A 14,286-nucleotide genomic window follows, 5' to 3' on the forward strand; every position below is an offset into this window, starting at 1 on the left:
GTTACCTAAAACAACACCAACTCATCCACAGTGGAGTTAAAGCGTACAGCTGTGATCAGTGTGGCAGAGCTTTTACTCAAAGTAGCCACTTACAGAAGCATCTGGTTACCCACTCTGGAATTAAGCCATACAGCTGTGACTTGTGTGGGAAGGGTTTTACTCTGAAAGCTTCACTAAAACAGCATCAGGTCATCCACACTGGAGAGAGACCGTTGAGCTGTGACTTGTGTGGAAAGTCTTTTTCCTTGAAGGGTTCCCTAAAAACACACCAACTCATCCACAGTGGAGTTAAAGCGTACAGCTGTGATCAGTGTGGCAGAGCTTTTACTCACAGTAGCCACTTACAGAAGCATCTAGTTACCCACTCTGGAATTAAGGCATACAGCTGTGACATCTGTGGAAAAACTTTCAGCCAGAGAGGGTACCGAAATACACACCTACGCATTCACACCAGACATGATGTGTACTGCTGTGAACAGTGTGGCAAAGAGTTTACAACAGACGCACAGTTACAACGACACATGTTTACCCACACTGAGGAGAGACCTTATCAATGTGACCTGTGTGAGAAGACTTTTAAATCTCCACATCACCTGAGAGAACACCAACAGATCCACACCAGAAAGAGACTCTACAAGTGCAGCTACTGTGAGGTATGTATTTATATTGTTATCTTGTCATTTTAGCCTGACTGTTTGGAACAAGTCTGCTCATTAAACTGTGTTAGCATGTTAGCTATTCTACTGCATGGAAAAGCAGCTCTGAGTGATTATTCAGATTTTCCTTTCAGTTATGATTTTAGTATTACTGTAGTATTATGGTGGTAGTATTGTAGTTATTGCAGCCCAGTAAACTGAGTGTGTTAACTGAAACAGTCAAATGTAGTTGGACGTCTGCAGAGATGCTCTTTATTTCAGGCGACGTTCAGGATACAAATGTTGAAGGACTGACTTACACTTTGTGTCTTTGTTTAGAAGCAGAGCGACACAGATGGATCCAGTTCTCAACCCTGTCATCACTGTGGTGGTGGGAAAGACTTTCATTGTGACCTCTGTGGAAAAACTTTCAGTCGGCAAAAGACCCTAAAAGTACATCAACGTAGACACACTGGAGACAAACTGAAATACTGCAAAGAATGTGGGAGAAGCTTCACCACATCAAGTGATTTAAAACAACATGAACTGATTCACAGTGGGGTTAAAAAGCACCTCTGTGATCAGTGTGGGTCATCCTTCACCACTGCAGGTCACCTTAAAACACACAAACGAGTCCACACAGGAGAGAAACCACACAAGTGCAGACACTGTGACAGAAGCTTCTCACATTCAAGTACTTGTAACAGGCATGAACGTGCACACATGGAAGGAAACTACAGCTGTGACCAGTGTGACAAGAGCTTCAGGAATCTCAGATCATACTCTGCACACAAACGATCCCACGTTACTAATAAACTGTTTCACTGTTACCAATGTGCCCAAACATTCACCTCATTGTCTGCTCTGTGCAAACATCAGCGCGATCACTCAGGGCTGAAATCACTCTCATCACTGGATAACAGTGAATCTGAAGACACAGAAAGATCCTCTGGTTTCTGTGTCAGACTCAAAAAGCTTGAGATCAGGCTCCACAGAGTTCAGATAGAATCATTTAAACTTGTGTTGAACTGAACTGGTTGCTGGGCTGAACTTCTACATAATACAGATCTACATGGGATCTTCTTTTCTGTTGTTTTACTGAGTCAGTTTTGTCCTTTTTTCTCTGTCCTGGTTTTGCTCGTCTGTAAATGATTGAAACTCAGTCAAATAGTTCATTGTTCTCCAGCAAAACGTTTTGGAAACTCATGTTTAACCTTTAAAACTCTGACATGTTTTAGCACACAAGGCTTCATCGGGGAGTTCACTCATGATTGGACCATGAGAACAAAGGTTTTTAGTTCTTTCAAAGAGAGTCTTGGAGATGTTTGATGTTTCTGTTTTTCTGAAACCACCTGAAAGAAAAACTATTTTTCTTGCTTTATGTAGTGTGGAAGTTTTTAATGTTTCTTCATCTGTGATGTTCTTGAATGTGTTCACGTGAAGATGGTACAAATAAACTGTCCTTTCAGCTTTAGCTCCTAATTTATTCATTATTTATGGATGTAGCACAGCAGCCGTCTCTTGATTAACACATGGAGGGCTCGGGATCTGATGGTGTCGTCTCCCTAATTTGCCCACTCAGTAAATCTCACTCATGGCCAAGAAATTGAAATAAACCTTGTTTCCCTGCTGGATAGTGATCCACTGTAACTCTGCTCCTCCTTCCTGTTTAGGATTTCTGTGGCTGAAGTAAAATTCCCTCCATCCATCACTTATCCCAGCTAACCCAAAGTGAAATAAAGTTTTGCTGGTCTTAAAAAAGCATTACAATAATGGGCATTACCAATGCAAACTGAATGATACAGAAGATGAAAGAAGAGACTTTGATCAGTTAATAAAGCTCATGATCTGGATTCATTGTGGCTGCTACACAGATACTTCTGGGTCACTTCTCTCAGTTAGGAACCTTCCTCACCAAACTGACTGTTGGACCACACCCCTGGTTTCATGAGAAATTGTTTCAGCCATGATTTCTCTTCCTGTATTTCAGAGTAAAGACTGAAGTGACAAATGGAAGCATGTTTAAAAAACACAATGTGAGAGAGACGTTGAGGTCCTTAGAAGTTACCCTGGGTTTTTCTGTCACCCTGCTAGATGTTACACACCTTGTTATTGGACTGATTTCTACTGCTGGACTACTCCTGCGGAGAGTAACAATACTCTTACTAATTAGCTCCCTTTCACACCTTTGGGGATATTTATTTCTGTGTTTGCAGCGCTGTGAGCCAGAACAGCGAGAGAAAAATCTGCAACAGCGACGAGCCGAATGCTTACGTGAATCGCAGCAGCTGCACATGTGCTACGCTGAATTAGAGGATATCTTTGCTCTGGATTTCTATTTCTACTTTTTCATTTCTATATGATTCTTCTTGCATCTAAACAAAGATGATTCAATTTGCTAAATGTTGATGGCTCTTCGTGCTCAGGTGTAAATGAGACGTAATATTTGCTCTTGGTTTGGTTCTCCTGTACAGAACCTTGCAGTACAACAGAAACCTAAAAACATTATTTGTAGTTGTTATTCTTAGTTGTTCTGCTGCCTAAATACCACAGGGTCTGATTATGAAGTTATTGAGCTGCACATACTTTACGACCTGCTTAAGTTCGAGGTCACAGCGTCTGTAGAGCAGCTGGAACATAATGAAGTCTACAAGGTTAAAGTTTTCTCTTCAGTTATTGTTCTTTCTGCTGCTTGGTTTGATGGATCTGAGAGCTTTTGTTTTTCTTATTGTTAGTATAATTATCATTAATATTTTACTCTCTACAAGCTTTAAAATAGTGTTTGTGTTTGAAAACATTGATTTAAGAATTGAACAGAAACATCTGTCCTTCTGAAAATGGCCCAAAGGCACGGAGACAAAGTCAAAGGATGCAACCTGTAACTTTCTCTTCCTTCATGTCAGGACCATCATCCATGATTTATATAAAATGCATATAGCAACAGTAGCACTTTAGTTTGGACTTTATGATTTCTGTAACTGGAAAATATTATTTTGTTTAAAGAAAGAAGTGACCGCATAGTTGCAACATCAAAGGGAAATATTAATTAATTAGCATCAAGTATATTTGTTGCTTAAGCGTTTGCACTATAACTTAAGTAGGATTATAACTTTTAAGGAAGGAAAGATTTCAGATATTTAGTTCACTGTTTCAGTTATTTTATATGAAATTAAAACATTTACGTTGGTCAAATATGATGCTCTAAATCAAATAAAAGTTTGAAAATAAATGATGTATTTTTAAATGCTGCAACAAATGTTCACAAAAAGTAACTATAATTAAAACCAGTTAAACAAAATCAAATGTTTGAATCATGCTTAACCAAATGCCAGGCTGGAGAGCTGAACCTAAAGTATACGTAGAAAGATTTCAACATCTGAGCAGTTTTTAATGTTTTTATCACATATAAATGTCACAGCAGTGGGTCCTGGCCCAATGCTTTGTGTTTTTGGTTTTCTTTGACTCTTGTTTTTCTTGCTTTTTGTTCTTCTTATTTATCAGGCTCTCAGTAATCTTAGTTCTCCCTCCCTCAGTGTTCATTTCAGCCTGTGTTTAGTTTCTGTCAGAGTCAGCCCTGTCTCTCTGTTTCCTGTGTCTCCCCAGTCAGCCCCGCCTCCCTCGGGCACTCATGTGTGATACAGAGTAATAAACTTAAATACTTATTTTCCACCCTGATTTACGAATAAATTCTTTACAAATCCTACCATGTGAATTCATGGATTTTTTTTTCACATTCTGTCTCTCACAGTTGAAGTGTACCTCTGGTGCAAATTACTGACCTCTGTCATCATTTTAAGTGGGGGAACTTGCACAATCGGTGGCTGACTAAATACTTTTTTGCCCCACTGTACAGCTGATTATGATGCATGTTTTACTGTTGCTATGTTCACATCATCTGCTTGGCTTTATTACTGAGAGCCTGGAGATCCTCTGACGTGTGCATGGCTGATGTGAAGTATGATTAGTCCTACATGACATCAACAGCAGAGGCAATGAAAGCTTTGTTGTTAACAGGTTGTAGGTAAAGTCAAATGTCTACTTCTACACTTGTGTTGGGTAAAGTTCGTCTCACTGCAGCAGATTTATATCTGTGCTTTCACAGGGCGTGATGTGGAGCTCAGCGCTGAGGTGCAGGTCTCCTTGGAGACGGCATCCTGGCTGAAATATTATCATGCTTCCAAAACATTTCAGCTTTTATTTTGAAAGAAACAAGACTTGAAAACGAATCCCCTTCTTCCTCTTTGTCTTTGTTCTTCAGAGGAGTGTCACCTGGACAAACTCAGGGCTGTTCTAGAGCCTTTCTTATTATTTGACTCCATAGAAATAAAACTGAATCGAATCAAACAAAAACTCCCAAACAGCTAAAACACTTTGCTTTATTCTCTTTTTTAACAAATACGTTGAAGTCCATCCATAACAACACAGCTGAGATCTCCTTTGTAATCAAGTGTTTCCATCCTTTGTACAGATCTGCATACAAAACAATCATTTACGTCCCACAGAAGTCTAGTTACACGTAACTATACAAGAACTGGTGAATGACAGAAACATGAGACACATGATCACAGGTGATAACAAAAAGAGAAAGAATTCATGTGTTAGTGATGTTTTTCAGCCCTGATGGCTCATGTTGGAGAAACAAGCTGAGGTATGTGGAAAGTTCACACACACAAGTGGGCGTGAGCGCACACACAGAGAAACACAACTGAAGCATCTGTTTGCTGTTTCTGCTTTCATCATCTCTGCTGCTGTGTCAGGCTGGGGTCTCTCAGTGACGTGGTTGAGGTGAAGTATGACGAGTATCCCTGATTCAGTCCATCGAGACAAAGGGCAAAGAAAGCTGTTGTTAACAAACTCTATGGTGATGTGGCATTTAGCTCTGACTCTACGCTCTGCTGAATCCTTTGAACCTGCTGATCAGTAAAGCTCTACGTGCTGCAGCAGATTGACCTCATCTGTGTTCACAGGTGTGGACCTCAGCGCTGAGGTGCAGGAGACTTTCATTCAGTTCTCCCTGCAAACAGCATCCAGCCTGGAAATACTGTCATCTTTCCCACAAATGGTGCTCTTATCTCAGAGAAGAAGTCTGATGTAAATAACTGCAATCAACAGTGATGTTCTGCACAGATCACTTTTCCATTTTGCTCTCTAGATGAGTCCCAGCTGCCTGACCTTGTGTCCAGGTGATCGTCTCACTGAGGAGCTTTTGTTCTGAAAATCTCACGTCCATCACCTGTTTCCTTTTTACTATCTCTGCTCTTTCTTTATTCACAATGCTCATAATATCACACAATTATATTCATCACCTGCATGTTTTTATCCAGCTGCTGTTAGAACCAAACAAATAAAAAGGATGAAAAGCCTGAAATCCTTTGATTTATTACATTTGAAACAAATATGAGAGCATCCCTAACAGCACAGCTGAGACCTTTGTTTTAATCAAGCCTTTGTATCGACACACTTGTAAAGATTCATATACAAAACATAATAGAATAAATCAATATAAAATACACATAATCACAAAAATGCAGCCATGTTGTGAGTTTGCATCTAAAACATGCATGTTTCCCTTTGTACAGGCAGATTTACAGCAGACAAAGCAACACGCTGATCGACTTTGACCGCTGCAAAAACAAAATACCCACCAAGTCTGAAGTCGATCAGAGGAACTGTTGACAGACTGACAGACAAACAGATGCTTGATTCATTAGTGCGATTAAATGTTCTTCTTTAGCAGCATCACTTCATGTGTTTGTGTTCCAGGAATAAAGGTCTGTTTAAACTGGACGTCTCCTCAGCATCACTCGTGCTGTCATGGTTTCAAAGCTGTGCAGAAAGAATCTGAGGGATGATACAGAGGTGACCAAAGTTACAAACATCCAGCTGTGCTGCAAATGTTTGCAGAGCTCCAAACTCTTTGGCTTTCTGCAGAGCAAGTATGGAAGAAGCACCTGAGCTAACTTCAGTTTAGACGATATGAGGAAAAATGCTGCTTCCCAAAGTTTCCTACAAGTATCCAGTTTATATTTAGAGAAGCGAAGGCTCTTTATCCTGACAACTACTCCCTGGTGGATCCCTGTCCTGTGACAGCAGCAAAGACTGTGTATCAGTATCATCAAAGCCACTTCAATAACCAGTGTTTAAAGCTCTCTAGCAGATGGACTTCAGTGGCAGCAGCCTCTGTCTGCTGTGTACAGAAGGTTCTCTGATGAAGCACACAGCAGATGCTGCACTACAACAGCAGCAGCAGCTCAGCTTCAGTTTGCTTCGACGCCCTTTTTGACCTGTGAAACAGCAGAAAATGAAACATTTCAACACCCGTTTGTTAGCGTGAGCTATTCTGCTGTTTTTCATCATTTCACAGGTGAAATAAAATCACATTTACTTCCTGTAGGAGTGATCGTGTCCAGCCTGACTGAGACCATGTGCTCCATCCTGCACAGGTAATAAACCTCTGACATGAAGGGCTGTCAAGTAGTTTTAGACAAATGGGGGTAAAAGAGACGTTAAAAGCTTAAAGAGAAACTACATTTTCTAAGAACTGTCTGACGTTCACCTCTCACACAGTGGATACGATTCTGCCGCTGCAGGAATAATCTTTGTGCTTATGAAACTGTCCATGTGTTTGCAGAAAATGTCACATGTTCAAAGCCATCCCAGCACCTGGGGTTTGTATAAGTGCAGCTGCTGGTGGGGAGATAGTCTCACTCTTCTATATAAAGAGTCAGCAGGCAGCAGATCTTCATCTGTGATCTCCTCCATCATCACGTCTTCACTCTTCAGCAGCTATGGCTTCACTTCGTGCCCTTCTGGGAGTGGTGCTGTGCTCCTCATGGTTTCTGCTTCTGCCTCAGGCGGACTTTGATTTACAGAGTCATCCATAATATTTTTTATTTTTTATTTTACTGCCCATCTATTTTCATACAAATGTCTCCGTCTTATGGAAAAGGGGTGGAGCTTATCCAACGAGGACAGGCAGGGCCCCCCCAGACAGTTTAGCAGTCTATACAGGAGGCCGACCTTTGCAACATGTACTTCTATAATGACTTCACCATTTAGGTTATTTGGTTATGTTTCACCCTGGATTTTGTGTGATAATATTTATTTTGTCCACTGATTTAAAAACAACAAACTATATGAATATAAAACAGAGTGAACAACAAAACATCAGCTTTGGAAACTTTGATGTAAAATTCTGCAATTGTTTTCTCAGATATAGCATAAATCAAACTAACATACATCAGTGTATTATTAATGTGCACACACACACACACACACACACACACACACACACACACACACACACACACACACACGTGTTACAATAAACAGCTCTTATGCTTCTGTATGATTCTCAGTGCTTTCCATTTGCGTGTCCACAGGTTGCTGTAAGTGGTGCTTGACTGCAGTTTGCTCTCATTTCAAGTGGTTTGCTGTCACAAAGCCAACAGGAAGTCCGGCCATGGTTGAGCCAACTGAAGATGGGTTGAAGGTGGCGTCCTCGTTTCCTCTGTGAGTGCGAGAGGACAGACAAAGCAAACACCGTTTGGACAGCATTAAAATATTTACACTGATGATTAATGTTGTGTCTTTGCACCTGTAGCGATACATGTTGGAAAATGGAGACTTTAGCCACCAAGACTGACGTGCCTGGAAACTTCCCTGTGAGTACGCCCACAAAGACAGGAAACAGTTTAGCCACCGCGGTTAATCCTCCATCATCATCATCCAGTATTTTTCACATCTTTTCTTCTGCTGTTTCCCTTGTTGTCAGTCACGGGGTTTGTGACTGAAATGCGTGTGGTCGACGGGAAGCCTGACGAGTACGGCCTGAATCATTCCATCAACACCGGACGGAGTGAAACCTTTGTTGAAAACAGATTATATGGTAACGTTGCATTTAGCTTCAGTAAACTGTGAAGTTACAGCAGCAGATTTACATCACGTGGCTTCACAGGAAGTAGTCTGGACCTCAGCGCTGAGGTTCAAGCAGCTCTGCTTGCAGACGGCATCCTTCCTGAAAATGTTCTTCATCTTCCTCAAACCAGAACTTTTACATTGGTGCTGAAGTTCTATATAAAAACAGCCTGAAATACAAAGTGATGTTGTGCACTGATTACCTCACACTCTCCATGTTTCCTTCTACAGAGGAGTGTCCGCCTGAGTGTTTTGTCTGATCTGTTGTTGATCGTCTCATTGACACTGCATGCAGATCTGACACCAGGGCTGGACTGGGACAAAAAATGGTCCTGGGCATTTTGACTGGAGACCGGCCCCCCAGGTATTAAAGGAAAAACCATGAAGCCTTTGAATGAAAACAAACGCTGTTGTCACAGTGATGGACGCTGTCTTGTTGGTATACATGCATCAGTCTAATAAACTTAAACCTGCACCATCCTCCCTGTCCTGGTATTCTAAACAGGAAGTAGACTGTTGGTCGAGTTAACCTCCTGAACATCTACAACACACGGTGGAAACCTGACATTAAGACAGAGACTAGAGGTGAGACATGATCATTGCTGATTACTGATGACAGATTTAGATATATTTTCATAAACCTTTCATTTGCCACATCAATAAACAGCACGGCAGGGCAAAATATGTTTTCTAACATGGCAACCTTTAAAAAGTGAAAGGAGACAGAAAGACAGGTGAGAAAGAATCAAACGGACTTTTTGATGCATTTTACACACAGTACTGGTGCAGAATCTAGAAAATGTGGGAAACACTGGCATCATATGCAGTACTTACTTCTGAAGAAATTATGATGGGACCCTAAAAAATGACTATGTACAATAATGGATTTCTATACATTTTACATCAGATGGAAACGTTTGTTGTAAGATTCAGATAATTATTTATTAAAAGCTCGACATTTTAAATGAGAACAAGAAAGAAAAGTATGTCTTTGTGCCCCCCTCTCCCTGTTAATGCCCTACCTGCCCCCCTGGCAACACTTTGCTAGACCCGCCCCTGCACAGTTACCAGCTGTCAGCTACACAAAAAGGATCCTGGTGTTATTTGTCTCTCAGAAACAGTTCATAACTTCAACTCATTTTTGTTTTGTCATGTTTTGTTCTTTACATTGTCTTTCTTCTATATAATTGTTAAACATTTAATAAATATGTCTACAAAAAGATTTTAAAAATCAGACATTTCACACAGACACCCAAATGATTTCTGACTGATGAAGGGGGCTGAAGGTGCCCTGCTCTTGCCCAGCTTCTGCTGCTCTCTCCCTGCTCACTGTCAGCAGCTGACAGCCTCGGTCCTGCCTGAGACTCTTCATCTATCAGTGCCAAAGAATATGGGAAATAGCAACGCACAACATGCACATTACAAAACAAGCACATGAATCAGCATTACATTCATTAGTGAAGTGCTGACGTTCGTTCCTAAACTTTGGGCCTTAATTAACATCACTGTGAACTAATGTTTGCTTTGCTTCTTAACCAGTGAAGCAGCGAGGGGCTTTCTGAGGTTCCTGCTCGTAAATGCCCAAAATGAGTCGAGTATTTCTCTGCAACTACAAACTCTGTTTTCATCAGAGGTGTAAATATTACAGCACTGTGTCAGAGTCACTGAGGCTGGAACACAGAAAAAGGAAGTAGATGTATTTATTTTTAGACTTTATTGCCTGGAACCACTTTAAAAATACGCTTTGGGTCACAATTAACTGCAGAAAACCAGGAATCCACATATGAACATTATCTGTGCAGAGATTTATGCTTCTGAAGGTAAACAGTGAAAACTTGCAGCACTAAATGCACAGATAGCCAGGCGCTTCACATTTTGGGACCATCTGCCAGTTTTCATTTCTTAGGTATTGAAGAGCAGAAATGATTGAATTTTATTTACATGCTTAAAAATGTTTGCTTTTGAATATTATTTGAAGAATTACCCACACACTCAGGCACTGTGGGCCTGTTTCCCTTTGCACAACCGAGTGTTGGAAACGGGCCTTTTCTCTTTAAACTCTGAGGGGCTGTAACTTTGGCTTCTATTGGCAGATTTGCATGATTGACCTTCTTTTTAAAATAGTTTTAGCCAAGAGAATCAAGCTAACATCACTGTTTTTACGTCAGCTCACGTCACACGAGCTGTTTCAAGAAAAGTCCTCCTGTCACACAGCAATGCCTACATGAATCACACCACTCTGCTTAAATAATAACAATAATGTTTAGTGAAGCAGGTGAAGCAAAGGGCTGCTTTTAATAGGCTGGGAGACCCAGGTGTGCTGCTTTAGCTGCTGAGCCTCTCATGCTAGCCTCCATCTATAAGCTGGGATCACAGGAGCACTGCAGTCCTGACTAGATCAAGGATTGTTATTCATGCAGGTGACAAAAGTTTACATTCACAGAGTCATAGGATTGAGCCTGGTTTGAAAAGCAGGTGTTTAATGCAGCTGCTTAGAGTTCACACACAGTAGAAGAATCAGACTTGAGTCACATTTCAAACACTGGAAAAATACTCAGCAAGTAACAATGAAAACAGCACAGACTCAGTATATCCTGTTCAGTCCTGTGTTTGATATGAATGTGCTGTTCAGAGAGGATCTCATGTCCTCTTTTACAAAGCCTTTGTTTCATGATGTTTGTGTATAAATGAATGTAGGTGTGTTTCTAAGTGTGAAGGAGCCCTGGGAGAAAAGACTGAAGCTTGTGCCAAAGAACAAACAGGAAAGAAAGATCAGCATTAATGAAGACGAGCACAGAAGGAGCCCAAGCACGTGTTGCTTTTTCAGATTTCTCTAAAAGTGTGTGTTCATTTGTTCCATCCTTCACAACAAACAACAGCTGACAGACACACATGCACTCTGTGTCACTTCACAGGGGCTGATGAAAGTGGACACAGTAAAGGGAGAGCTGGACCTGCTCTACACATCCTGCACTCTGTTAACAGACTTTATTCTGCAGCATCAACAGATAAAAATATATGAAGATATAGAAACGTTTAACATTGTGACTGTTCACATTAGTGAAGCTGTTACTTTGCTGCCAGGTGGGAAAAGAAGCCTAAAGCTGAGTCTGATTAAACATCTGCTGCACCAGAGAGTTTCATGGCCCTGCTTTATCCTGTGCTTGCTGACCACCTCGTCCTGAAACCTCTTCATCATCCTCACAGTTGTGTGAAGAAAGAGGGAAGCAGGTGGAAACCATCTGTGCTGCTGTGTTCACTTGTGTGTGTGCGTCTATGGTCATATCTAATGTGTACCTACAGACAAACACAAACACCTGGCATTGCACAAGAGTCTCTATGGAGCAACCTGCAGATGTCAGAGATGTGATTAGAGGGTAAAGTGGACTAGTGAGAGCATCTATGTTGTTGTTGTCTGCTGGGGGACAGCATCAGCTCCAGAGATGCATCAGGATCAGCAAACTAATCTGCAAGGCTGCAAGTGTCACTGAAGGAGTTTGAGTCAGTGAGGGACTCAAACTCACACAGCTGGTCAAGAAGGCTCAGCAGCTGCTGTATTTCCTGAGGAGGCTGAGGAAATTTGGTATGTTGGCCAAGATCCTCAGCAGGTTCTACAGCTGCACTGTGGAGAGCAGCCTGACAGCTGCATCACTGCATGGTACGGCAGCACTACTGCAAACCGCAAACGCCTGCAGAGAGTGATAACAACTGTGGAGAAGATCATCAGGACCCCGCTGCCCTCTCTGCAGAGCAGCTACCATCACAGAGTCCAGAGGAGAGACACACCTCTGCCCTCGAGACGAAGGTTCAGAAGTGTGAAATGTAGAACATCCAGACTCAACAACTCCATCTTCCCCACTGCTATCAGACTCCTGAACAGCTGACCGACCTCAAACTGCAGTTTGCACATCAGGTCACTTTGCACACTAAGTTCATTTTGCACATTAAACTCCATGTACATCCATGTACATCGACATCTGCAGACCACACGTGTCTTCAGTTACTTATTTGTACTTATTTGCAGTTATTTATCTTTTTATTTTATTTTTTTAAGTTATTTCTTATCCTTATTTTATCTTTTTATTTATTCTTATCTTGTTCTTTTAACCATTATCTAACTTGGCATTGTGCACGGTGTGTTTAGATTCAGTTTAAATTCAGGGACACGGAGCCCCTGTTGATCCTCTACCTAATCACACGAGCCACGGTGTGAGAACGGGTGTGGGTCACAATCAGCCAAGGTCTTGGGTGAACCCATTGTGAGATCTAGCCCCACCCCATCATGTGATTTCCTGTGATCAAATGTCCCAGGATGTGAGTGGGCGTTAAGACGTCCATGTCCCTCTTCAAACAACTTAAAGAAGTCCAGACGCTTTTCTTTCCAAGCTCCTTCAACAACATCATTCATAGAACAGCTTCCAGCTTCTTTTGCTCGGCTACAGTTTGGATGGATTTGCAGATGCAACAAGACTAAAATGGTTAGGGTCAGGAGGTCAAAGGTCAGAGCTCCTGTGGGTCTGAGGGCGGCCTCACGCTGGAGAAGGATGAAGGAGTCTGACCTGAGCCAGTGTTTGACATGAACACATCAGCACTGCTGTCAGTGAGCCTAACGACAGCCGTTAGCATCATTTCAGTGTTTCAGTCATAAAAACACTTCCTGTCACTGTGGTGGTTACAGTGACATCATGCAGTTTGTGCTTTGACCTCCAGAGGGCGACAAATCAGCACAGACAGAGAGCTCCATTCAAACTTTGCTGCCATCAGGAATAATTCTTCAAATATAATCATCAGTGTTTGAGCAGTTATGATATCAGGGACAATCTAGACATGTGTGACAATACTGAACATGTCACATGACACACCTCAAACATCATGTGATCCACTCTCAGTCTGCACTTTCATTCATGACTTCAACAGGTTGAAATGAGCTTTGAAGAAACATCAGTGAAATAAATCTTTCATGGATTCATGTGAGCAGCAGATGAACTTTGTACCAACAACATCTTCAATAACAGAGTCTGAATGAAGCTCAGGTGTTGATGCTGCTCACTGATTGGACGCTTGGTTTCAGCTCTGCTCTCAGTCTTTACTGCACAGGTGAAGGTAGAAAGTGTGACTGGATCTATAGACTGGAAACAGAGAAACATGCTGAACATTTGAAGCTTTGCAGCAGAAATGTTCATGTTACAAATACAGCAGAGCTGATCTGGGATCAGTGTGTTCACACCTGCAGCTACAACAAGGTTTCATGTCTCCACACGTCAGCATGTGAACTTTACTCTGACTCAGTCTGAGCAGTCAGACGGCATATTTTTAAAGTTAACACATCAGCACACACAGAGCTGAGCCCCTCCCACCTGTGCTGAGTTTCAGGTGGAGCCCCGCCTCCTTCCAGGAAGCAGCTCACCTGTGTGTCCGTGTTTAGTGTCCAGGTGTGGAGTGGAGCTTGTTGTTGGTGTGAAGAAACTGTAAGTTTGCTTTGTTTCCTCCTTTAACAGTTTGTCTTTAGGAACTTTACTGTTTGTTCAGCTCGTGTTTGATTTCTTCACACAACAAACTGTGTGTGTTTGTATTTCCGGTCTCTCCATTAAAGGCAGTGTGTAATGTTTTCCAACAAGGCCGAGTGTCTCCGCCATTTTCTGGCCTTGTGTGATCAGAGTCCGGGAATCAGACTAAACACACTGAATGTGGCCTGAGCTCAACCGGAGAGCCGCTGAGCTCCGGATGTTTTTAT

The 14,286-nt window shown here is 41.8% G+C and overlaps 1 protein-coding gene and 1 long non-coding RNA gene across 2 annotated transcripts in view; both read left to right on the forward strand.

Moving 5' to 3' along the window:
* LOC146577006 (uncharacterized) overlaps positions 1 to 14,286 on the forward strand; it is a 135,174-nt gene that overhangs the window by 93,085 nt on the left and 27,803 nt on the right. The window lies entirely within an intron of this gene.
* On the forward strand, positions 8,058 to 8,874 carry LOC146577009 (uncharacterized). Its single transcript, XR_014891388.1, has 4 exons — positions 8,058 to 8,147; positions 8,239 to 8,299; positions 8,410 to 8,523; positions 8,784 to 8,874. It is a non-coding gene; the product is annotated as an uncharacterized LOC146577009 (long non-coding RNA).

The sequence above is a fragment of the Mchenga conophoros genome, linkage group LG3 (assembly GCF_057382185.1).
Source record: "Mchenga conophoros isolate Kocher_MC1m ecotype Shallow Benthic linkage group LG3, M_conophoros_male_GT1.1, whole genome shotgun sequence".
NCBI lineage: Eukaryota > Metazoa > Chordata > Actinopteri > Cichliformes > Cichlidae > Mchenga > Mchenga conophoros.